Source organism: Vipera ursinii (genome assembly GCF_947247035.1).
Source record: "Vipera ursinii genome assembly, chromosome: 3".
NCBI classification, from domain to species: domain Eukaryota; kingdom Metazoa; phylum Chordata; class Lepidosauria; order Squamata; family Viperidae; genus Vipera; species Vipera ursinii.
Genome location: NC_139516.1, coordinates 69,194,518 through 69,218,986, shown reverse-complemented (window position 1 = coordinate 69,218,986; position 24,469 = coordinate 69,194,518).

The following is a 24,469-nucleotide window of genomic DNA, read 5'->3' as shown; positions in this document are numbered from 1 at the left end:
TGAGTTTCTAGGCATGCTAATGTACTTTTTAAAGAATCAGTTGCAAAAAAAAGTTACAAGACCCCTATGGATACTGTGAGCATTGCTACTGTTAATCCTAATTAAAATGAATTTGCTATATTCCTAATCTATTTTCCCCCACTGGATTTGGATTAAATCAATTGTTATTTTAATCATACCACTTCAATGGTTCACGTGATAAGAAACATATCTGGAAATTATTCCTAGCTGAATCACAGTCATACTGAATTTTCTATAGATACGTATTTTAATTTTAGAAGTACATTTTATATTTATTTTAGAGACCATGTCTCAACTGATGATATTCCTTGATTTCAAATTATCTTACCTAGTTCAGGTCAGTTACTAAAATATAATAAAAACTTGATTCTACAGATCAGGGAAGACAGGTATATGTTAAATCCACATGTCCAATAAATCTAAATATATATAACTGATGTATTTTACATTGATATATAATTCATTAACATTAACTATTTCACAGAAATGTATACCGATGATGTAACTATGCAAATTATGTAGATTTTTGTAAATGATGAAAATTATATCATCTATTTGTAATGCTTTAGAATTAATGGAGTTTGTCCATGATTTGGAGATCAGGTCCAAACTAAAACTTTGTTCCATACACCTGAATACTGTTGAATGGATGTCCCTAAAATCAAGCATTTGTTATAATGCTAGTTTTTTCCCCTATATATGACTTTTTGGTTTATTAAACTTATAACCTGCTGTAGTCTTGATTATTGTTTTGGCTGCCCACAAAGTGTAACAGAATTTAAAATAGTCACAATATGGTTAAAAATAGCGATAATATCATAAAACCCCTAGCAAAAACAGTAAAAACAAAACTACACAAAAATTTCTGGAATCACCCCTTTTCAGTATTTTCCTGAAAACCAAGAATAAGAAACTACCCTGATCCAGTTGGGAGGTCATTCCAAAACTTCAGCTAGTTCTTTCCCATCCAGACCCTTATAGCCTCTAGGACACTAACACAGGGATCAATGGCATTTCCCCTACTGCTTGTGATGACATGGAACCGTCGGATGGCCTCTCCTAGCAGTGTACATATTAAAAAGCAAGGGAAAGAGAATATATCAGGAAGTACAAGAATGATCTCTTTCCCCCACCCATCAAGAATGAAGCAGAATCACTGCAGAATAATGCATGGTCAATGGTATCAAAACGCGCAAGAGGTTCAAAACACAAGAAGAGGCACATTGCTTCCATTCAGCTCATTAGATGCCAACTAAGAGAGCAACCAATGTTGTCTGTCCCATACAGAACCTTGAACTCTGACTGAAAATGGTCAAAATAATGCACTTCTAGGGTACTACAATTTGGCTCCACCAGATAGATAGATAGATAGATAGATAGATAGATAGATAGATAGATAGATAGATAGATAGATGAGAGAGAGAGAGAGAGAGAGAGAGAGAGAGAGAGAGAGAGAGAGAGAGAGAGAGAGAGAGAGAGAGAGAGAGAGAAACCTTTATTGTCATTTTTTACTGTGGGAATATTGACATACATTAAATATGAAATTTAGTTGCTCACTTTCAAAGTGTACACATACATAACACACATTTAAACATGCTATATACAACATATGTATAAACCTACACCCTTACATATAAATCATGTAAATATTAATCACTGTCCATCTTGAATACCTAGCAGACAGAGGAAGCTTTAGAGTTCACAAGGTTAATACTGTATGGAACAAAACTATGACTGCATCTGGATATTCTGGTCCGGATACCATGAAGCCTCCTCCCAGAAGGTAACAAGGAAAACAGGTTGTGAAGATGATGTGTAGTGTCCCAGACAACCTTGTGGACCCTGCTCAAGCAACGCTTATATGCTATGTCCTGGATGGAAGAGAGGGAACAGCCAATGATCTTTTCTGCCATCCTCACCACTCTCCGCACTGCCTTCCTGTCTCAAGCAGTGATGCTTCCAAACCAGATTGTAATGCTGTATGACAAGATGCTTTTGATTGTCCCTCTGTGAAAAGTGGTAAGGACATTTCATGTGATGCAGAAAATCCAGGCGCTGCTGTCTCAACATTGTCTCAACAACCTTCCCCTCAAAAGGGAAAGAACTGATGTTGACTAGGTTGTCTTCTGACAGGACTGGCATCTTTAGCAGAGGGCACAACTGCTCATAATTCCCTCTCACAAACAAGCATTGGCAGTATCTCAGAACCAACTGGCTACCTCCTTACTCACATCCAAGAGTACCAAGATAGGCAGAGGTCCAAACACTAGGTAGCAAGGACAACCTAGACAGCACCTTCATTTACTTCTTTGTAGTTTACAGGGCAAAGGTAATCCAGTTAATATTGCAAGACAGTGCCCTAGTCATGACCAATGCATCTGCTGATGTTGTGTCAAGATTCCAGCCATTATAGTTATATGTTTACATAAGAAAGTTTCATTTGCAAAGTAACTGATTCTATATTTGTAATACTAGTCATTGACAACTCAATAGACAATATGGTGGATCTAAAAGTTAACTTTCTAATAATTGCAGTGCACCCCACAGTGAGGTTACATGATCTTCTGAATAATCCATAACTCACAGTGAGACTTACTAGGGAGGCACAAATTAGAGGAAGCTACTCAAGAACTTAAAGGAACAATTTAATTACTTAGAGATGTCCAAAATGAGCTACTGAAATTAATAATTCTCTGTGTTAAGAGCAATTCAATTTAGTAAAAGCAATTAATTCTTTTTTTGTTTTCATATGTAAAATGAGTTCATTAAACACAGAATAATACAATCTATTCCAGGGAAACTTTCAAATGGCTTTTAAAAATATTTACACAAGTTTTTTACTTTCTGTTGTTATCAGTAAAAACAATATTTTTATATTAAATATCTTTGGTCATTTCAGTTGTTTGGATGGAAAAGAAATATATATATATATATACACACACACACCATAGCAAAAGCCAATAAAATATTTAGACTAGTGATAACCAGAATACAGAGGAGCACTCACTGAAGAAATAAAGACTAAGCCAATAAACATAAAATGATTATAAATTACAGAGAAAGCTATAGATTTGGCACATTTTAAAAAACAACACTGTGAGGAATTAGGAACAGTTTCTTTTAAGTTAATAGTTTCTCTTCAAATTTTTGAAAATAAATATATTTTTGTCAAAGCAGTAGAACTTTCAGTAGTGCACTGAAATATAGAATATGTGATGTCTGAACAATTCTATCACTCCTTTAATTTAAAAAAAAATTACATATTAGTCAGTTCTACTTGTCATCTGCTATAAAGATTAGTCACAATGTAAAAATACATTTTGTATGAGTAATAGATGTTCAACAAAGTTTCTCGCTGGTCTTTAACATTGTTATATTTATGCACAATGAATTCTACAGTTTTCTAATGTGTAGCAAATTATCATACTAGTCTCTGCTATAAATAGTTGCACACAACTATTATAAGCTTTTACTAATGAAAATGCTCCATTTTCACATCACAATATTTCATTCGTCCATCTCTACTATAGAAAAATGAAATGTAATAAATAAAAGCAATAAAAAATAGTTGTGAGCAACATTCAAAACTAAATTAAAACACTGAATTTCTGTATTATGCAATTATATTAAAAATTAAAAGACTGTTTAAAAATTGTTTTACAAAACATGCACAATCTGATTTATAGACAATTCATAGAGAGAGATAATTAACATTAAAATATCTTAGAAAGTGGTCTTCATTGTTTCCTTAAACTAGAACTTTAATTTACAATAGCTTATTGGGTTTTGTGATAGAAATCAAGTATGGTTAGCCTAAAATGGAAGCAAAATCTCAAGACAGTCAGAACATTAGTTGCGGTAGAAAAAGAAAAGACAGATAAAACTATCCTGAAACTAACCTACTCATACATGCTACATTGTAGTTTTTCGTTATATAAAAGCTAATTCAGTGTCTGCTGTTTTCTTTCTCCCACTAAAAATCTCAGTATGATACTCACATAAATTACTAAGTCCTGGATATGGATCTCTGTATATATATATATATATATATATATATATATATATATATATATATATATATATATATGCATGCCTATGTTCGTGTATATGTACACACATATGAATATGTATATAAAAAACTTAGGCTAAAACAAACTATACCTTAGGGAGAATAAATTGATGCACAGCCAGCAGCAGAGTAAAGAAAGAAAGAAAAACAGGAGGCATATAGATATATGTCACATCATACCTGACAAAAATGATAACGTGATACCTGGTAATCATAACACTGACTGCAGATAGTAGCCCAGCAGCTATGCCAGGAAGGCATTAATAAATGCATATAAATAGCTAAGCAATCACACACTGTCACTCTAAAGAATATATATAGCCCTCCATAAACAGTGAAACTACAGTACTTACTTTCTACAAGTTTACTATTCGAATCTGCAGGCAGAACACTGCCAGAAGCTTCCTAGGTAAACCCCAAAATGATGATACACAGGCATAGTGATGTCATGATGTAAATGTCATGATTAAGTACACACATCCTGATGTCTGACTCAAGTTAAGTCAGTCAGAGCATTTGTGTGATATATCCCACATATCCCCCGGAAGCTCATGAATACAGCTTTTGTTCAATCTTGAAATGGTGAGCACAGTTTTCTTTTGGTAGCTTATGTATAGTGTGCATCATCACAGTGGTTAAGATGAGTAGCACCAAGTGATGCAACTCTATACATGTAGTGCTCAAGTTATGACCAGTATCTTAATGACTGGTTCAAAGTTACAACAAACTTTATCACCGGTAAGCACTTCCATTGTGCTCACCCACATGGTCACATGACTACATTTGGAGCACTTTGCAACCAGTTGTAATTTGAGCTGGTTGCCAAGTGCCAATCATGTGATCACCATTTGCAATCTCTTCTGGCTTCCCAAAAAAGTCAGTTGGGAAGCCAGTGGAGGGAACTGATGGTAGATGAAATCCTGTAGGCTCCAGGAACAGCTCTGTTCTTGCAGCCCACTGAAGGATTTCTCTTCTGTGTATGGCTGTAAATGCGAAGATTGATCACAAATTTATTTCTCCATCATCATCTTCTTTGAGAATAGTCATTATACAAGGCAGTGCTAAATGAGTCTTACCAGCATTTTCTAGCCAGTTCAAGTAATTCTGAGAGCTAATATGCCTCATTCACTGATCAAGTTTTAAAAATACAAAATCATAGTAACAAAGATGAAGCATATTAATAATCAATTCAACAAGAAAAAAGCCATAGCACCAGAAGAATTACATAAGCAAAAATTATTCCCTTAAAAGCAATGTTCCTCATCCTTGGCAGCCTGAAGATATGTAGACTTCAACCCCCTGAATTCCCAAGCCAGTTAAAGTCTACTCATCTCCTAGTTGCCAAGGTTGAGAAACACTGCCCTTAAAAAAGGAAACAACCTATCTTTGAGACCCTAAATGCTTGCTGAAACAGACAATCCTGAAGGTGCTATAAAACACCCCAAGTGTAGAAAACAACCTGATTTCTAAAGGAAATAATCAACATATTGTTTTTGGTTTCACCACACTGCAGGCTCAAAACTAACTCCATGTTTGATCAGATTCAGTCCTTGTCTTCTGTCAGCATCATTTTAGGTGTTTCCTCTCTCTTTTCATCTCTCAGAGCTCCTTATTAAACCAAGGAGATTCCTCTGTATTGGCAAACAGGAAGAGACTGTCCAGATGTAATCATATCCAAGGATGCTACCATCACTATATTATAGGAGGTGACCAACCTCTTGGCAGAATTGTCAACCATAATTTCATCAAACACCTTCTGGGAATCACCTGATCTATCAGGACTGATCAAAGAGAAGTTTATGGCAGGAGTTCATAGCATTATTGAATTCCATAGCAATGAAGGAATGATCTGATCTTTTATCCAAATGAAAAATGAATACTTGATTTCTTGGTCTGCACTGCCTACTGAAGCTGACAGTCTTGCACGTGTGATTATGTTTCACCTCTTCCTGTTGCTTATAGTTCAATGAATTAGGAAGCTGCCTGTCTGATTCACTTCTGAGTATTATTTGTCTGTTGCATATTTAAATTATTTTTCATCTCCCCATAACCCTTGCAATGGACTTTGCATATCTGTCAAGGTCATCTTCCTTACTCTACAATTTTCTGAAAATTCAGTTATCTTCAAGTGCCTACCTTTCTAAAAAGTATTTATTTAGGCAAGAAAGCTTTGCACCACCAGATTAGGTAACTAAGTAGGATCAGGCCATCAGGAAACCCCAGGGTCTGATCTATACAAGAAAGTCAAAGTAATATACAAGAAGAAGGCAATGATAAATCATTTCCATATAGTTCCTAAGAAAAGCACAGAAAGCTGAATTTGAAGAAATCATACTTCTAATGACACATAAAAGTTTCAGCTCAAACATATTATTGAAGAAGATATCTAGAAACAAATATAATTTTTCTGCAGCTGTGCTAAAAATGGAAGATGCATTTTTATTCCTTTTGTAATTTATCATTATCATTTTGCCATCTTATTCTAAAATGTTCAGTAGACAAACTGAATATTGGATAGTATATAGCATTAGACTGTGAATGGCTTTCAGCTCTAGATGTGAGCAATTTGCACTGGAAAATATCAAGGGTTAAACTTGCTTTAAGGTTATACTTTTAACTATCTACTATAAAATATGCATAAAAGTATACAATACCTTTACATACTGAGTTTAAATCAGATTTAGGACATAAAAGCACTTACAATTTAAGCTGCTCTGTCGTATGCTCATGTGCCAGCTTAACTCAAAGCCAGCTTAAGAAAATACTATTAGGACACTTTAGCAATAACTTGCAAGATATTCAATCTGGACAAGAGGCTACTATGTCTTCTCACAGGAAAATATACGGAAGTACAACAGTCTCCTTTAAAATAACATATCCCCTCTTTCCATCTTTTACTACATTAATAGGTTCTATACCTCCCTTTACTAGTGTTGCTGAAATAGCCTGACCATTCTATAAGGATAAGCTTTCTGTTATGCATCCAAAAATCAGCGTGACTTAACACACAATCAAATTCATCCTCTTGATTTCAATATGATTAAACATGACAAAATCTGGATCCAGCACCCTGTAGACATGCATATTGTCTGAAGAAAAGATAATAGGAAAAGAAAAATCTCAACAGTACATTAAATTTAAAAAGAAGGCTGGTCTTACTGCAGGAAATTTAAAAGTGTTACAGATAACCTCTTCCTCACTACATTTACAATGGGGCAGGGAGAAACTTATTAAAATGTAAATCTACAACTATATCAATTCAGTCATCTAAGAAACCTAAGTAAAATAGGATGCATGCATAATATTTTAATATATGCAATATCTTACTTCAAAGTCATATTGTCATCAAGCAAAGTGATTGATAGTTTGTTGATACACATAGTTATTAACCCTAAAATTCCTGTTATTTCAGAGTATACTGGTTTGGATTAGGAATACGTTAAAAGCTCTCCATTTGTGCTACAGTTTGGGGACTAGGAGGAAATCTTTATAATGCCTATTTGTGAAATATTGATATGTTGGGAAGCATCCAGGCTGGCAAGGGTCAAGCATGGAATTAGCCTGGAGTCACAATAAAATACCCAGCTTGACTTCTGTATTTGTGGGTCTGGTTGTAACACCATCTCTTAAAATCTTTATCTAGAGCACAGGAGGGAATCCTTCCAATGGGAATGAAAAGTGATGAAGAGGAAGAGGAAGAGGAGCCAGCAATATTTGTTTCTCTTCATCCAGGAAGATCTATCCATTCACACAAAATTAAATATTTTGTATATTTCTGTGATGATATCACTGTGAATCCAGTAATTGAATAACAGAATTTATTTGAAGGAAACCATTTCAAGGCATTGTTATACACACACACACACACACATATATATACACATATATATACACATATATATATACATACACACACACACACACACACACACACACACATATATATATATATATATATATATATATATATATATATATATATATATATATATATATTTCAATACAGGTTCAATTTAAAATGCCATTACTTTTTAGATCAAGCAATATTTCTACATAAAGATAAAAAAATGAACTAAAATCTTAACACAGATAACACCTCAACTTAGCTTTGAGGGTGACATTTTAGCTTTACTGGATTTTTCTTTCTTGTGACCTTCTTATGAAATTACATCATTCGCAGCAGAACTGGGCTTAGGATTCAATTCAGAACTCCACAAATGATCTAGAATTCCTCTTGAAGTAGCCCAAACTAAATCTAAAGTAAGATTCAGAAGATATATTTTTCCATAATCTGTCATGGCAAATCATGTCTGCCTCCCTATCTGTCTTTATCAGATTACATTTTCAAAAAAATTAAAATTCATGGCGGGACATGAATTTTTTATTAAAATCAGTGAAGTAGATTTAATCTATGCTCATCTGTAATCTAATATAAAAATAATTCTTATAATTTAGTATGTTTGGATATGGTGTATTTGGAGATTTTCAAATGATGTGTATATGAGTTTTTGTGAGAAGATTTTAGAAAGTATAAATTCACTGTAGTTCTATTAACATTTTAAGAGTATTAGTTTTTGGCACAGATACAAGCAAAGAGTTTATTCTGGTACTTTAGTTGATCATAGCTCATTATTCTTGTTCAGGGGGGGAAAAGAACATCTACTGAATTGATCCAAACTTCTAGTATCATATATTGATTGCCCCTACCATGAACCAATCATACAAAGCAGTTACACATTTAAAATTGTACACCTAATGAATCTGCAGTTGTAAATCCCCAGCTGTTTCCTACATCCAAAGAATATTTCACATAATGCAAAAAATGAGTCAACTAGACTTTGGTTATGAAACAAGATTCACAATAATAGGGGAAACAGTATTTATTGTAAATAAAATGAAAAAAAATGAAAGCCAATATAAAAATAGAGAACAATTTGGGGCAATATATTATATTTCCCTAAGTAGAATATATTGCTGGAGGTAATGTTCAAACCAAGGTCACATCTTTCTATTATAAACATCTATTAGTAGCAGACAGAAAAACTAAGAGATATTAACTGTTGAACTGTTTTCTTGTTCTATTCAAACTAGGACAAGATTTTTTTCCCCAAATCAAAACAAACAAAAAAAAAGAGTCCTAGTGCATTATTGTGAGGAAATTGTGAACATTGTTATGTATTAAAATTATATAAATGCAAAACTAAATCTCAAATTTAAGATTCTATTTCATGATATATCGTGCCATCTTACATATTTCGGCTCCAGCTCCAAGTCTAAACTAAGTTCAACCATCTGATTATAAAAAAAAATTAAAAAAAAAAGTATGGATGCAGTAAAACCAGAATTAAATCAAATCCAGCAACATGCGTTATGGTAAACTAGAACATATTAACTATCAGTGTCTCAATCCTCCAGCTATCTGAAACCCATTTATCCCACACAAAATGTAGGTAAAACACCAGGTGTTTTTTTTTTAAAAAAATGATAATTATAGCGCGCACACACCCCGTAGGTAGAACATCAAATGCCCTCCTGTTTACTTTTAAATTAACATTTCAGTATAATCTCTTTTTTTTTTGTCCCCCCCCCCTCCCTCAGAAGAGTTTGTTTCCGTTCCTGGTTAAATAGAACTTCACCGTTTTCCTCCACCGTCCCCTTTCCGTGGTCCCCTTTCCTTTTCCAACCCCCGCTTTTAAGTGCTTCATCCCACCTGTCAGCGCCGGGAAAAGGCAAGCCGCCGCCTCCTCCTCCTCCTCCACTTCTCAGAGGATCCGTGCAAGGCAAACGGCCACCGCGACGCCTCGAAGTTCAACCGAGATCTTTCCTCCTGCCGGGGTTTCGCTGGAGAAAAAAAAGAAAAAAAGAAAAAAGAGGCGAGAGGAGTTTTTAAACCTGTCGCTCAGGCGGAGAGAAGGCACTGACTAGACTAGCCGTTCCAGCCGCCGAGGCACGTTTCCCGCGCGCACAAGGGGAGGCATTTTGTCTCTTTGGCCGGATTCAAACGAACCAGCCAGTCACTTTTTGGGGGTGGGTGGGGGAGGGAGGGAGGGAGGGAGGAAAGGATTCAAACCTCTCCTCCCCCCCCCCGCCCGCACTTTCTTTACATCGCATTTTGCGACCTAAACACGCGCTCGCCCCTTCCCCCACCTGACAATTCATACACACACACACACACACACACACACACACACACACACACACACACACAAGGTATTTTCTCTCCCCCTCCCCTCCCCCGGAGGGCTGGCTATTACAGGACCCAACGCGCGGCCATTGCCTCAGTGGACCGAGGCGAGGCGAGGCGAGGCTGGGGAGCCAGGGTGTTGCTTTCCCTCAAAGGCAGACACCTGACGCCCGGCCCTGGCCCTGGCCCTTGGGGCTTTCTTACCTTTGCCGGTAGTCCGTCGGCGGCGAAGAAGGCCCGGGCTGGGGTTTTAATTCCCCTGACTGCGACGGTGGTCCAATCTGTCGCGGGTTGGGGCTGAGGCTGGGGCAGCCCACCTTCTCGTTCCCTTTCAGCGCCTATCCGCCTGCAGCAGCAGGAGGCAGGCGACGGAAAGCTCTGCTTGCTTGCACTGAATGACAATGTTGCTTTGACTAAGTGTGTGTGTGTGTGTGTGTGTGCGTACGTCGTCTTCTCTTTCTCTCTCCCTCTGTGTGTGTGTGTGTGTGAGAGAGGAGAGGAGGGAGAGAGAGCGCGGGCCACCACCTGTCGATGCTGCCCGGCTAACCCAGGCAACTCCGTGCATAAACAGACCCCACGCCAGATGCCCCAGTTAACGGGAAGGCAGCATAAATCTCTAGGGAATGGAGAGGTGGGGAAATAAAGAATATAAATTGGGAAGGGGGGGAGAAGAGAGAGATGAAAAGATTAACCTTGGAAATCAGTGGAAAAGAAATGATCTACATCAGATACATCTTCTACTATCCCCTCTCCCACACTAATTAACGAGCCTGAATGTAGCCATTGGACAAAGGGAAGCTATAAAATAGGCCCTTTATGATACTATCCGATATTAATATCTAGACATGTTTGCCTAAACAGGTGTTTGGGGTGTTGTTGTTTTTTTCAAAAAAGATTGTTTTTTCCACATTTGAAATTCTGCTTTTCTATAAAAAGCCCCCACACGTAATATTAGCAATGGCATTGAGATTTCCCAGGTCTTCTGTGATTTATCACAATGAAAGTATTATACTAGGCTTCTTTTAGACGAGTAGCATCTCATGAAGAACGTCTGCAGGCCCTTTTTATCAAACACTGTTTTATGGCCATGGCTAGCTATGTGATTGAAAGCAGATTATTTCCTAATTGCATATCTGGTGTAATTTGTACAGGCAGGGAATTCTCTTACATATAATAAGACTCAAAGGAGATACTTTTCAATACAAATGCTGAGACAAAATATTTAAATAAAATCCTGTTGGGTGGGGAATATGAGTATTTCTTGTTTGGGGTTTTACACAACTACAATTCTTAGGGCTTTCATTTGATCAAGAATCACATAAATTTCATAACTGGAGATAGAAACATTAATTTTTTTGTGGGGAAATTCATCTTTCATCTACTCTACCATAAGTCCTAGAGTGAAACTGTCAAATGTGAGGTTTGGATAAAAAAAATCTATATTCTAAGTTCTATGTTAATATTAAAGGTATGTTTGTGAATTATGTCAAAGCAAGATCTACTTCAGTCTTTTTTATCAATGTACACAAAGAACTAGGCACATTTATCAGTGACAGATTCATTCTTTTTAGTATCATTATGGAATAAAATCAGGGGCCTTATCTGGATCTGATTTCAAAAAGATATTGCAGTAGAAGTGCCAACTATCAAAATTACATTTATTTACTGAGCAGTGGTGATACATTGATTAGAATGCAGTATTGCAGGCTAATGCTGCTGACTGTCAGCAGTTCAAGTCTCACTGGCTCAAGGTTGACTAAGTCTTCCATCCCTCCAAGGTCAGTAAAATGAGGACAGAAATTGTTGGGGGCAGTATGCTGATTCTGTAAACTACTTAGAGAGGGCTGTAAAGCACTGTGAAGCTGTATATAAGTCTAAGTGCTATTGCTATTGCTATTTATTTATAAGAAGCCTCCAGGCTTCATATGCCTTTTGATTTAAAATATATATATATATATAAAGGGAGCTTTCAGCCCAGTACTTTTGGAAATATTACATCTTCTCAAAGGCAAGTTGCAATGGCTGAGACTGGAGGTGAGGATGAGGACTAACTTTCTTTTTTGTTTTCTGACAAAATGATTTATTTGATGCAGTTATCCAATCTTACTTTCAGAGCAACTCTGTGCCATGATACTTTATGCCTGGCTATGTTTCTATATTTTTATGGTGCACATTGCCTAACTCAGAGGTCCCCAACCTTTTGGGCACCAGAGTCAGGCATAAAGCATCAACTGCTAATTAATTAGGATAGTAGCTAGTAATAGATAGTAACTTGTAATCATTGCTGGCTTTATAGTCCATGTGTTTGTCCTATTCCAATTTAATATTGTTTATTTGATTGATTATATTTAGTCATTTAAATATGTATTCTGTTCTTTTACTGGTCTTGAATCTCTCTACATTTAGTAACCTCTATTTAGTTTCAGTGGCCAAATCTAACTAATATTGTAAGAGCAAGACAGTCTTTGAAATATCTTCGTTTTCCATGTCATGCCACATATTAATGTTATGGTGTTTACATTATGATATTGGTTGCCCTTTTCCAACTACGGTAACCAAAATTATATGTGGGAGATATGTGTATGGGCCCCTGGTGGCCTTTCAATGGTGGCCTACCATTACTCATACCCATCCCATGAAGTGGAGATTTTTTCCCCCTTAAGTCTCATAATTACAAAGGAAATGTATTTCTTAAAAAATACTAATCAGAGCTGAAAAAGATTTTTTTTCCTTTACTGTGCATTGCTTCATCCAGTATGAAAGCAATTGTATGATCCCTACTGTTGGGATGGAAAGATTATTTCATCAATATACTTCAAATCCCCTTCTGTGCCTTTAAGTAATAAAAAATAAAAATAAAATTGTAGCTGAGTCATATACATTCAGAGGAACATGCAGTTCAATCTTAATAAGAAATAGAAAACCAGCTAGGGGAAAAGTGTTGAAAATTATCTGCATTGTGCAGTATTCAACCTTTGACTTCACTCAGCAGTGACGAAAATGCAGTAAGCAACGGGGATCTCAGTTCCTAAACTAAAAGCAGATCCTGTTTGAAATGCAATACTTCCTGGTGTTTGTTATTTGTTTGTTTGTTTGTTTACATTTATTGGCTGAATCATTTCTAATAAGCTCTGGATGGCACACAAAACTAAAAGAGGCAGAAAAATAGCTAAAATACTAAATCAACAGACAGCTCAGGCTAACACGTTCTAGTAACAATATCCACAAACAAGGGCCATTAAGCAAATAACAAACCTTCAGCCTCCACTTAGGACCAAAACCAAGTTTTCAAAGCTTTCCAATACCCTGGGAGAGCAGGTGCCATCTTATTCCTGGGGGGGGAAGAATAGGGATGGGATCTAATATGCATCATATTATGCTGGCATCTGTCTTATCTTACAGCTTAAGAAGAAAGAAGAAAGGCACACTCCTTGGAAAGCCCTTCCCAAATTGGTGCCATCTCACCTCACAGACTTGTTGTGTGGAAAATAAGAGGAGGAAGAAATATTAGGTATGTTCATTGCCTTGAGTTATTTAAAAAAATAATAATAAAGGAGGGATATAAATCAATCAATCCCAGGTATGCTGATACAGCAAAGACAGTACTTAATTCCTTTTCATTTTAATTTGTCTCATACCATGGGCACTTTCTTTGTGGTGTTCGTTATTAGATCTCCCCCTTTTGCATTCTGAATATAAATGAGGCTGGAGTGATATGGGTTTATGAGGAGATGGCTGCTTTATCATCTGAATGGTAGGTGCAGTGTGTTATGGTTGGATGCAGAGCTGGAGCTGGAAGGAATGTATGACAGAAATAACAGTAGCCACATCCTAGTGTGTCAGTATTGCTAAAGCAAGGGAACCCATACAGTGGCAAATGGCACAACAATAGCACTTGTGCCAGGCACAGAAGTTTGTTTTTTCCTGAATGGCCACAAATGACTAAAGACAACATCAAGAAATAGAACAGAGTCAGGACAAAAATTAAATTCATTAGATTTTCTGTTACTTTTAAATGTTATTGATTTAATGCAAATCATGAAATCACAAGCATATTCTTTTAATGCATTGCCTGTTCTCTTATTATAAAAATTACAAGTTGGCAAGTTACACAGGAGATTGTGCAGCATGCCTAAATTTGCGGGGAGGAGGAGTGTGCAATCTTGTAGTTTTAGATTATGATTTTGTAATAATGCCGCTTGGGGTGTGTGTGAAAGCCCTACTAAGCAGGCATATACATAGAATGAAGGCTACTGCTAAGCTTGTAAGCCGCCCTGAGTCTTCGGAGAAGGGCGGGATATAAATGGAATTAAAATAAATAAAATAAAATAAATACTTACTATAATTCTTACTTCAAAGACTCTCTCTCTCTATGCATATGTGATACCTGACTGCATGATATTATCAAAGATTATAATTATACTGAAATATTTTCTTATACTGGTCCCTTGAGTACCTCCTATTAAGCCCTAACCAGCCAACATGATTATACGCTTGAAATTACCACCAGACTTACTGCCATCAAAATAACTAGAAAACACCATGGTGTTAAAATGTGAATAATAAATCTGACGTTTTATGTTGGCATGAAAACAAGGAAACCTAACTTCCACTCATAATATTTTACCAATGTAATTATAAAATACAAATGTGTGTCATTTAGTCAGATAATTCTATTTCATAAGTGACATTTATATTTGTACTTAATGTATTTATAAACAGCAAACTGTGCCCAAGACAACGTACAAAATATTTTTAAAAGCACATGCATATTATTATAAAATCTACAAACTAATTTTCTCCTTATACATTATAAAATTGGCAGACATCTTTTAGGTCTCACTTATTCAAAGCCAGGCCTTCAGTTTTTCTCATTAGATATGAATCAAGAAAGAATAAAGGATTTAAAGTAAAAATGAGTTCGTTTTAAGTTCATCTAAAATTTAGTTAATAATATGCTGTTTATGTATTCCAATCTGGAGAGGCATAACTAGATTTTATTTTATTGGTAAATCTCAAAGTAGGATTATATTGGGTTAATATTTAAACAGAAAACCATCAAAAATCCCAAGATTGTGGGTTAAATTAGGAAGTCACAAGACTTGGGAAGAAGTCAATCGTAAATCACTTCTGTATTATTACAACAAGAAAAATCTGGACATGTCCATGCACTCAAAAGCAGTCAGGCTCAGTTTGAGAGAGATTATATCTACAATGATATGGATGCAAAAAGGCAAATAAATTATGACAGTGTAGAAGAAGTCACTGAATTAACATCTTAACAAGTTACAGACATCTTTTTTGTCTCTATAATAATTTAATTGGAAACTGTGAGACAGATCCTCACTAATTTTCCCAAATGAAACCCTGCGGTTGTTATCTAAGTTATGTACATCAGTGAATACACAAACAAGCTGAACCATAATTAAAATTCAGGAAGTCGTGCTATTAAGAGCAAGTTATGCTCATTTAGATTAGTACCAATTAGTCCTGTTGATAGATAAATGTATTTATATGTTGGTAAATACAATAAACTGAAAGTTTGAGGATGTCACCTTTTAAAAATATGTATTTGAAAGATAATTTACCGGTATTTGCTTTTAGTTTGCTGCTGCTAATGATGATAATGGCTTATAATTTTATATTATACTATTACATTGTATATAATTTGTTTTGAGCAGAGAATAATAATTGGTTGGTTTAGTATGCCAGCATGGATTATGTAGAATTTGATAAAGTACACTTAATATTCATGCCACTGAGGTAAGCTTTAAAGTGTTCAAACAATGTCAGGTGGAATCTTCAGAGATACTGTCTTCAGTTTTGGAATGTACCCAGTATCCTCTCTCAAGCAGTACCCCCCAAATGTATTGTTACCCAGTCTCACAAACTGAACATCAAATAAAAATTCCTCCACAAAGAATGTTCCAAAATCCAGTGTTCAGGCAAACAGTGTCTTTGATCCTTATGTCTTATCCTACTTTGATTTGTCTAATCTCTTTTAGCATCATCTAAGCCAGTAACCGGCAATCCCTTTAGTCTTAGCTCTTTCCATAAATTAAATATGAACTACAGCAGGAATAATTTTCTCTTGTTAGTGGAGGCCAACAATTTCATCAGGTGGCCTGAACTGTAGAGTTATATCAGTCAGATCAATCTCTCTCATTTTAAAAAAAATCCTAGCCTTTTCTTTATAAGGCACAATTTAATAATCTCTTTAATGTTTCTCTTTGTTTAAATTATATATCATATCCTAATTTAATGTTTTAATAGGACAGTGAACCAATTTTTATATTATTAGAATTTTATATGTTTTGCAATCATTCATTTAATTGGGCTGGCAAAAATTCCACACACTGCCTCCCAAAAGTGACCTCAGTACAGATTTACAAAGGATGCTGGCAATTCTGTTTAACTGCTGATTATAAATGACCCAGAGTTAGCTGGGATTGTATGCTAAGTCATAAACTATAAACCATGGTTTACAGATTACTAATGCTGGGAAAGATTGAGGGCAATAGAAGAAGGGGACGACAGAGAATGAGGTGGCTGGATGGAGTCACTGAAGCAGTAGGCATGAGCTTAAATGGACTCCAGAAGATGGTAGAGGACAGGAAGGCCTGGAGGAACATTGTCCATAGGGTCACGATGGGTCGGACACGACTTCGCAACTAACAACAACAACAACAACTTCAGAACAATATATATTTGAGTCTCCATCAAAATACTGAGGTTTGAATAAACTCCAGTTTTGAGAAGTTATTTTTGGGGGGGGGGGAAAGAGAAACAATCAGACAAATAACACCATGTAGCAGAGATGGATAGTGGCAAAACTTTACGGTGGTACACAGAATAACAGCTAAGAAAGAGAAGAAAGAACATCAGAGCAAAGTTTAGTTTGCTTTTTTAAGGAACAGAGTGAAGAAAATGCAGAAGGTCAAAGCAATGTTCCCCAAATGTTACCTTGCCTTCTCAAAGCTCCTGTCCTCCTGTATAACAGAGAATCGCTGAGTGCACAGATTGTTATTGACCAGTGTGTGTCTCAGTCAGTAAAGGGGCAAGAAGACCAAATGACAACACTTGCCAGCTTGACTACTCAAGCATTGCTCACAGACAAAGCTCACTTTAGTGAACTCCTGAGGGCTGATAAAAACAGTTCCATTATTTTAGATGGATCGTGCCAGCCAGTCATTCCATTTGAGCTAAAGCAGGGGTCAGCAACCTGAAACAGTGAAAGAGCCACTCAGAACCAGTTCCCTCACAAAAGGAAAAACTGGGAGCCGCAAAAAATGTGTGCACATGCGTGTACATGCGCACATGCGCAGAACAGGGTTTGACTGAAGAGTGGAGCCAAGGCGAGATATGCACCTACCCTGCATATTTGAATTGATTGAACTTTTTTAGTCCCACTTTTTTTTTTTGGACTACACATAACAAGATTGGGAGCCGCAGGAGACGGCTGAAAGAGCCGCATGCAGCTCTGGAGCCGCGGGTTGCAGACCTGTGAGCTAAAGGATAGTGATAAGAGAAGCTTTTAAAAAAACATTTTACATAAGCAGAAGCAAAGTTGGTATGCAAGTCCAATGATAATGGCATCACTATCTCCAACTATAGGCCAAGTCATATTGGGAGGTGGTTTTTTTTCCCCCCAACCAGAGATGGAATTATTAGTGGCAATCATGATTACAAAGCAAAATCATGCAATTCTGATTTCGTATCCCAGGCGAAGATAGTCTTTTCTAAAAAGGTTTTGGCTCAGCTATCAAATTACACTACTAAGCATTTGACCAGGCAATACATAAGGTACAAAAGTTCAAACAACAGGAAGGGGGATCCCATTTATCCTACCCCAAAGTCTGGAGAACAGAAGAGAGGGGAGAGTTGTCATAGCATTCAGTAAGAAAAGCAATCTGGCAAATAGTAAAAAACTCAAATCTCTCGAAGCCCAATTATAAGCATTCAGATGCAAAGTTCAATGCTATATTTCAGACCAAGTTCAAGCATTTGTTTTGTCAATGTCAAAAATACTGTGTAACCCAATCCATCTGTTATTTTAAATACCAAAATATTTTCTTTAAAATACAAATTATTTTAAATATAGGAAATTTGCTGATACTTTATAGGTCTGTGCATATACCGTAGTTGATTAGCCTGGGAGGTATCATTTTACATTTTAGTATGTTTGCATTCCATTTTCCTCTGTGTTACCTTTTTCTAAACTGCATATTCTAGACATGTCAACTTTTCACCACAAAGCATTGCTCTAACCTTGTTATAAAGACTTTGTCTTTATCTTTTCTGGCTCTATATGATCTATGTCAAAGCATAATAACAAGAATTGCCCACAATACGCCAAGTCCTGTATAATTCATTTGCTTTAGATCAAGTGATTCTTGATCATTTCTCTAATACATTCAGTGTCTTATGCAATAAAGACAATAGTTGTCTAATTTTTGCAGTTCATTGTTAACTGATTTCTCCTCCACAAGACTATCATCTATAAAAGGACATTTACGCCAACATTATATCAAACTTTATTAAATCTGAAGCTCCACTGTAATGAAATTATGGCCCTTCTAATGCAACCTAGCAAAAACAGATGTTTGGGCCACAATAGCTTCAAGGGATTTTTAACATGTTCTTTTAGGCAGCATCCTGCCTCTGATGTAGTTTGTAAAGTGTTGTTGGAGGAAAAAAAAGTCTACTCTTGTATATCTCTTATATATAAACGGAGATGAGAAGGATGGAATTGTTACAGTGCCATGTGGAAACTTTCATCTAAGAATTGAGATTCCTAGAAGTGAAAGTCAGTAATGCTAGTAACTGGGGGAAAAAATCAATTATTAATATCCTGTTACTACTTGGGTCAGTGAAAGAGTAAAGAAGCCAAGACATGCATCATCTCTAAAGTAAGCATTATTTTTACAGCACTTTAGATTCAAAGGAAAAAACCTGGATAAGAATTTGAATGGCACTTGTGTAACATCTGCCAATTGCATCTTTTCCTGAGAAGACATGGCTGAGTAGCAGAGCATTTCCAGATAAAGGTTCATTGAGTTTAAAGAAAGATAGGCAGAAGTAGATATGCTACAATGCTCCATTTGTTCCTTTGAATTTGCACTATACAGCTAAGAACAATGTTTCCCAACCTTGGCAAATTAAAGATGGATTGACTTCAACTCCCAGAATTTCTCAGTCAGCAACCTGGCTGAGGAATTCTGAGAACTGAAGTCCACCTATCTTCAACTTGCCAAACCTGAGTAACCCTGGCTCAGAAGAATGATGGCTTCATTCCTTTCCTTTCTCCAGACAAATGTCTCTTTGCTACATTTTCTTACTTCATACCTCCCATTTTTTTCAGTATACTCACAGGGAAGAAAAATTAGAGAATATGCTCTAGTCTATAATCATTTTCTCTGTTTCTAACAATAACAGATTTATTAATTGCCTCACACAAAATAACATTTCAAGGTGGTTTTTTTTTACTCTCTGGAGCTCCCCTGCCCCAGACTGGTCTCTGGCAAACACTTTGTGGAGACTAGTGAAAAATGCTGAAAGAGCAGCTTAAATTGTAATTCAAACTGATCAAGCCTAATCGCCTTTAGTAAAATAAATGCCATCAAACAAAATTGCATCAGAAAATAAGATGAACGTTACTTGATCAACACAGTAAAGTCTCCTAATCTAACAAAAAGCTAGGAGGCATGAAAACTGAAGCAGGATAAATCAATCTTCTAGCAGAAATAACTCCTGGATCTTACTAAAGTAAGATACATGACTTTGGTGCATTCAGCGATTCTCCATCTTCTTTGATAGGTAACTTTGCACTAACCAGGTTCTTTGGTAAACCCAGTATTTTGTCCCTACTGATTAAATAATTATTCAAAGTACAATTTAGCTCTTAGCTTCCAGTTTTAGGACTCTTTTTTTTTTCCATTACTGAACTGAAGTGCTATGCAACCATCTTTGAATTCCCAGCAAACAACAGCAGCATTAATTTTTTTGTTCCCACTATCTTGTTCAAGTCAAATCCCAATGCACTTGTTAAGAAAAGGTTGTGCTCTGATTAAGTACTAATTAGGACCCAGCCTTAGCACGAACTCTGCTGGTAGTTTTCCTACAGTGGGTTCACTTAGTATGGTTGACTTTGTGTTAGTATGCAATACTGACCCAGCCATTATAGTTTGTAAATTATCATTATCATAACATATATGAAATCAGCCAATGTGGCTTATTCAATAAATCAGTGTTACAAATAGCCTAATGTACAAGCATGGCTATTATATTATCATGGCTGATCACACAGCGACCAGATGTTTAGACTGGATGTGGCATTTTTATCTACCTATATAAGTAGATGCTATTTGATAGAGTTAAAAGTACCATCACAGGATGTGAGCTGTTCAAAGTAAAACTGACTTTTGCAATTGACTGATGGTGATTCTGTCACTGCAGAGGTATTCAAGTGGTGCTCTGGATATTTTGGAATTGCACCACAGGTGCCTATAACTATTAGTACTAGCTTTGCTTTCTTTTGTCACAGACGTATTTCTGTTTGTAAGTTTTTATATTTTGTGAATTTCTCCAGCTCTTTCTCTTCTATGCTGTTGTCCCCAGATGCTGCCGTGTGCACCATCCAGACATGGCATTTTTGTCTTTATTATCAATACTTGTTAAATCTAGGGTGTTATGTGGCAGATGCTTATCTGTTTAAATTCTAAAGTTCCAAAGCACCTTAGCTTCTTCATTTTCTACTGCTTTGTCTATTTTGTGGTCCCACCAGTTCTTGCTTGCAGGCAAGTGGTATTTCTTGCACCATTGTAATGGTTGGTTGCAGTTAGCCAGATGTCTAGACTGGATTTGGCCTTTTTATCCACCTATTGCAGACATGTCAAACTTGCGACATCGAGTGACATATCGGGACTGTTTTGCCATTGCCGGCAATGGGGTGGGCACAGCTTCCACGTGACGTATCTGGCCCACGGGCCAGCAGTTTGACACTCCTGACCTATTTAGTCCTTCCCAAGGACCTGGGATAGGCAGTTAGTATTATTATTACAGTTCATGACATACTCAGATGTTTAGACTTGATCTGGCACCGTTTATCATTACTGTATGTCTTTGTGGCATTTTTATTCCTGCAGCTATCTGGACTTACTTTACTGAGGACAAAACAAATTCCATGGAGTTTTTAAAACACTAAGCCCCCATGACTTTGCTGGGGAAAAAAGGTAGTTGTGAGCTAATATAAATACACATTTCTTGAAATCTTCATGGTCCAGTAACATGTTATTTCAGTGATAACTGTAACAAAATCATGCGGGTAACTCAACTCGTGGTTATTAGTTAAGGCAACCCATGGAAGTTGCCCTTCTACTGATGTGCTATAATAAAGATTAAGAATCTTCTCTTTCAACAAAAAACATGAGGACACTTGAATGCTTTATTAAATTATATTATTAACAGGCACCCTAAACTGATGCAAGTACCACAAAGAAGCAAAAGAACAATATACATTTATAGAAAGGATTTGCTTGCATGGTCTCTCTCTCTCTCTCTCTCCCTCTCCCCCTCCCTTATTTTAATTAACAATGGGTACTTTGTGATCTGAAGTCTTATAAGACTGATGTGTCATATTTATCCTGAAAGTTCACTAGAAATGTTGGTATTGCTGTTCCTAATTTTTGCCTCCCTTCCTTCTTTCTCTCCCTCAGTTTTGTATGCTTCAAAACATTAAGGCTAAATTATGCTTTTCCTTTAGCTCCTAGATCAGGGGTCTTCAAACTTGGCCCTTTTATGACTTGTGGACTTCAACTCCCAGAATACCTCAGCCAGGCAGTCTGGCTGAGGAATTCTGGGAGTTGAAGTCCACAAGTCATAAAAGGGCCATGTTTGAAGATCCCTGTCCTAGATTGTCTTCAGCCACTAGATCAAGGCCAAGAAGTTAATGTCTTCTTGATGATCTGCACTTTGACCCACCACCCAACTCACCTAAAGACAAAGGAACAGGGAATAACAAAATAATATTTCTATAGGATGCTAGGTTGCTTGCCCCTGTTCTAAAATCTAACTTAATTGAAAAGACATCATAAAGACAACCTGCCAGGCTTCTTTTTCCCCACTGATTATGTCAATATGGTGTTATTATAGCATTTGAAAGCAAGTTAATGTATTCAACAGATCAAGATCACTGAGGAACTTTTATGAGCTCAAGAAGAATATTGTAGCAGGTGACTCAGAGGCGGCTAGGTAGGTGTTGATTCCTCTTACAATATGAGGTATATGTGAGTGGGTTATAAAGTAAATGACTAATATAGGCTGAGCCTTCACATGGTTGGTTATTCAATAAAAGCTACAGTGGATTTCTTGATTTTTTGTTTCTTTTGACTCTACAGTCACAGCATATGGAGTTGTTCAGTGGTCTCAAATTTTAGGACTTAGGACATACAGTATTAAAATAACCTCAGTTTGTCTTCATCTTATGGCCCATGAGAATTTTGGTAAAATTTTTGCAATATTAATGACCCACATTTTATATTTTTTTTATGTTGGAAATATGAATCCAGTAGCACAGACTCTTTAGCCTTTCATGACTTACTGATCATAAGGAAGCAGTAGAGCCTAGATAAAGAGTTATGGACTTACTCTGTATCCCCTCTTTGCCTATTCCCTATCATTCAGTGAACTCTTTGTCTGAGAGACTGCTAATCTTTTGCCTTCTCACAGAGGGACATGCACAGAGAACACTTATTCTTTTTTTTATTATTCTTCTCCTGCTAGGGTATAGATAGCTATATGCTTGGCTTTGCTTATCATATATTTCATGCAAATAAAGCTCATTTCTACTAGACTTATAAAATCTGCTTTGCTACTGCAGTGGAATGTGCAGATGGCCTTGGGAAAGGAAGGGGAATGATGCTGCCTAAGAAGCAATCAGACAAGAGACACAGGAACTTGTAATAAAGTAGAATTAGCTTGTCTATTCAGGTTGCCTATCTGGTTTACATTCCTGGGAGGGATAACTATTAATTATTTTGTGTCAGATTGCTGGTCTCAGGAACTCTAGCATGCACACATAGGACATTTGAACATTTAAATCTCCAACAGTGGGTTACAGTGAAATAGAGGTGCAATAAAGGAGAAGAAAAGGACAGATCTGCTGAGCAGCTAATGGAAACATTAAAAAGAACGCAAAAAAAAACCTTTCAGAAAAGGACATAGGGACATACTAGCTTGTAGAGGAGCTGGGAAGACTCTTCCTCTGGTCATTCCTAAAGTATTGAAGTCTCAATGAATTGTCTTTGTGCCTGAAAAAGAATCTAAATCTGCATATACAACAAATAAAAGACATTACATGTCAGCTTGAAAGGCAAAACATGCTTATGCAATAAGAAAGTCCTGCCTTAATTTTGAATTCATTGCCTAGAAATTAACAAGCAGTAATGAAGTAAGAATTTTGTGATCATTTGCTTGCAAGCCCGTAAACTGCATAACACTGAGGAGTAAAATTTCTCAGTAAAGCATTTGCTATAGTAAGTCCAGAAGAAAAGGAAGAATTGCTGCATTTAGAGTGGCATGGGTCATTTGCACCTCAGTTATCCTTGGAAAGGGGACAAGAGAAGATTGCATTCCAAAAGTGATATTTCACTCAGCTTAATATAAGAAAAGGCTAGAAAGAACATAAAACAATGAATGCAGGAACAAATGGGCCACCAGATGGTGTCTGTTTTAAATCTGCAGAAACTTCTGTTTTGAGTAAAGAGAAAGACAGGTTTGCTGAACAGAGTGATTGTAAATCTATCTTTTATTTGGCTAAACAAACAAAAAAGTCACCTCAACCAGAAGAAGCTCTGTAAAAGTCTACTAATAGGCAAGGAAGAGATGACTGCCCTCAGTAAGATATATCACAGAGAATAGCTGTGATGTAAGACTGAATAACAATCATTTTTATATAAACAAGAATTGAAAACTCTTATAAAACAAAAGGTACTCTTAGTTCCATTTGAACTAAATGGTAAGAAGATGCAGCAAGAGCAACAAAGAATTGCAATCACAAAAACTGTTATGACAAAATCCACTAAAGAGTGAGGCACAGAGAACCAGATGCGTTTTCTAAATTAAAAAGCTTAGACCAGGGGTGTTAAACTGCTGGCCTGCAGGCTGGTTTCATCATACCGAAGCCATGCTCACCCCAT